This window comes from Cydia pomonella, chromosome 5 (genome assembly GCF_033807575.1).
Source record: "Cydia pomonella isolate Wapato2018A chromosome 5, ilCydPomo1, whole genome shotgun sequence".
Taxonomy (NCBI): Eukaryota; Metazoa; Arthropoda; class Insecta; order Lepidoptera; family Tortricidae; genus Cydia; species Cydia pomonella.
Window position 1 is genome coordinate 12,547,197 of NC_084707.1, and position 3,477 is coordinate 12,550,673.

Sequence of the window (3,477 nt, forward strand, 5' to 3'; positions counted from 1 at the left end):
ATTGTTGTATTTGCTATGCTTTACTTGCTAATTAGTCTTGCTTAAAAAATCGTAGTAATTAACAGTTAAAGACCACCTGCATGATTTTTCACAAATAACTAAAAATTTAAAATTAAATAATCGAAATCTGGCCCTCGCAAATGAATGAATTCGCCAGCGGTGAAATACCGCCTTACTAGCGCGCTGTACTATCATCAACTCAGTTAAATAATGTTACCATCAGGCAGGCCGTATGCTTGTTTGCCACCGACGTAGTATAAAAAAAAAAAAAAAACCACACATGAAGCTTACTGCAAGGAGATAAAGGAAATGTGTCGGCAGCTAGTCTCGGTCCTGCAGCGCGTGCCGCGCGAGCTGCGCGCCCCACCAGGAGTGCACGTCGCTGAGCGCCGGCTGCTCTTCACTGCGGATGTGTCGGCAGCTAGTCTCGGTCCTGCAGCGCGTGCCGCGCGAGCTGCGCGCCCCACCAGGAGTGCACGTCGCTGAGCGCCGGCTGCTCTTCACTGCGGATGTGTCGGCAGCTAGTCTCGGTCCTGCAGCGCGTGCCGCGCGAGCTGCGCGCCCCACCAGGAGTGCACGTCGCTGAGCGCCGGCTGCTCTTCACTGCGGATGTGTCGGCAGCTAGTCTCGGTCCTGCAGCGCGTGCCGCGCGAGCTGCGCGCCCCACCAGGAGTGCACGTCGCTGAGCGCCGGCTGCTCTTCACTGCGGATGTGTCGGCAGCTAGTCTCGGTCCTGCAGCGCGTGCCGCGCGAGCTGCGCGCCCCACCAGGAGTGCACGTCGCTGAGCGCCGGCTGCTCTTCACTGCGGATGTGTCGGCAGCTAGTCTCGGTCCTGCAGCGCGTGCCGCGCGAGCTGCGCGCCCCACCAGGAGTGCACGTCGCTGAGCGCCGGCTGCTCTTCACTGCGGATGTGTCGGCAGCTAGTCTCGGTCCTGCAGCGCGTGCCGCGCGAGCTGCGCGCCCCACCAGGAGTGCACGTCGCTGAGCGCCGGCTGCTCTTCACTGCGGATGTGTCGGCAGCTAGTCTCGGTCCTGCAGCGCGTGCCGCGCGAGCTGCGCGCCCCACAAGGAGTGCACGTCGCTGAGCGCCGGCTGCTCTTCACTGCGGATGGGTCGGCAGCTAGTCTCGGTCCTGCAGCGCGTTCCGCGCGAGCTGCGCGCCCCACCAGGAGTGCACTTCGCTGAGCGCCGGCTGCTCTTCACTGCGGATGTGTCGGCAGCTAGTCTCGGTCCTGCAGCGCGTGCCGCGCGAGCTGCGCGACCCACCAGGAGTGCACGTCGCTGAGCGCCGGCTGCTCTTCACTGCGGATGTGTCGGCAGCTAGTCTCGGTCCTGCAGCGCGTGCCGCGCGAGCTGCGCGCCCCCCCAGGAGTGCACGTCGCTGAGCGCCGGCTGCTCTTCACTGCGGATGTGTCGGCAGCTAGTCTCGGTCCTGCAGCGCGTGCCGCGCGAGCTGCGCGCCCCACCAGGAGTGCACGTCGCTGAGCGCCGGCTGCTCTTCACTGCGGATGTGTCGGCAGCTAGTCTCGGTCCTGCAGCGCGTGCCGCGCGAGCTGCGCGCCCCACCAGGAGTGCACGTCGCTGAGCGCCGGCTGCTCTTCACTGCGGATGTGTCGGCAGCTAGTCTCGGTCCTGCAGCGCGTGCCGCGCGAGCTGCGCGCCCCACCAGGAGTGCACGTCGCTGAGCGCCGGCTGCTCTTCACTGCGGATGTGTCGGCCGCGAGTCTCGGTCCTGCAGCGCGTGCCGCGCGAGCTGCGCGCCCCACCAGGAGTGCACGTCGCTGAGCGCCGGCTGCTCTTCACTGCGGATGTGTCGGCAGCTAGTCTCGGTCCTGCAGCGCGTGCCGCGCGAGCTGCGCGCCCCACCAGGAGTGCACGTCGCTGCGCGCCGGCTGCTCTTCACTGCGGCTGTGTCGGCAGCTAGTCTCGGTCCTGCAGCGCGTGCCGCGCGAGCTGCGCGCCCCACCAGGAGTGCACGTCGCTGAGCGCCGGCTGCTCTTCACTGCGGATGTGTCGGCAGCTAGTCTCGGTCCTGCAGCGCGTGCCGCGCGAGCTGCGCGCCCCACCAGGAGTGCACGTCGCTGAGCGCCGGCTGCTCTTCACTGCGGATGTGTCGGCAGCTAGTCTCGGTCCTGCAGCGCGTGCCGCGCGAGCTGCGCGCCCCACCAGGAGTGCACGTCGCTGAGCGCCGGCTGCTCTTCACTGCGGATGTGTCGGCAGCTAGTCTCGGTCCTGCAGCGCGTGCCGCGCGAGCTGCGCGCCCCACCAGGAGTGCACGTCGCTGAGCGCCGGCTGCTCTTCACTGCGGATGTGTCGGCAGCTAGTCTCGGTCCTGCAGCGCGTGCCGCGCGAGCTGCGCGCCCCACCAGGAGTGCACGTCGCTGAGCGCCGGCTGCTCTTCACTGCGGATGTGTCGGCAGCTAGTCTCGGTCCTGCAGCGCGTGCCGCGCGAGCTGCGCGCCCCACCAGGAGTGCACGTCGCTGAGCGCCGGCTGCTCTTCACTGCGGATGTGTCGGCAGCTAGTCTCGGTCCTGCAGCGCGTGCCGCGCGAGCTGCGCGCCCCACCAGGAGTGCACGTCGCTGAGCGCCGGCTGCTCTTCACTGCGGATGTGTCGGCAGCTAGTCTCGGTCCTGCAGCGCGTGCCGCGCGAGCTGCGCGCCCCACCAGGAGTGCACGTCGCTGAGCGCCGGCTGCTCTTCACTGCGGATGTGTCGGCAGCTAGTCTCGGTCCTGCAGCGCGTGCCGCGCGAGCTGCGCGCCCCACCAGGAGTGCACGTCGCTGAGCGCCGGCTGCTCTTCACTGCGGATGTGTCGGCAGCTAGTCTCGGTCCTGCAGCGCGTGCCGCGCGAGCTGCGCGCCCCACCAGGAGTGCACGTCGCTGAGCGCCGGCTGCTCTTCACTGCGGATGTGTCGGCAGCTAGTCTCGGTCCTGCAGCGCGTGCCGCGCGAGCTGCGCGCCCCACCAGGAGTGCACGTCGCTGAGCGCCGGCTGCTCTTCACTGCGGATGTGTCGGCAGCTAGTCTCGGTCCTGCAGCGCGTGCCGCGCGAGCTGCGCGCCCCACCAGGAGTGCACGTCGCTGAGCGCCGGCTGCTCTTCACTGCGGATGTGTCGGCAGCTAGTCTCGGTCCTGCAGCGCGTGCCGCGCGAGCTGCGCGCCCCACCAGGAGTGCACGTCGCTGAGCGCCGGCTGCTCTTCACTGCGGATGTGTCGGCAGCTAGTCTCGGTCCTGCAGCGCGTGCCGCGCGAGCTGCGCGCCCCACCAGGAGTGCACGTCGCTGAGCGCCGGCTGCTCTTCACTGCGGATGTGTCGGCAGCTAGTCTCGGTCCTGCAGCGCGTGCCGCGCGAGCTGCGCGCCCCACCAGGAGTGCACGTCGCTGAGCGCCGGCTGCTCTTCACTGCGGATGTGTCGGCAGCTAGTCTCGGTCCTGCAGCGCGTGCCGCGCGAGCTGCGCGCCCCACCAGGAGTGCA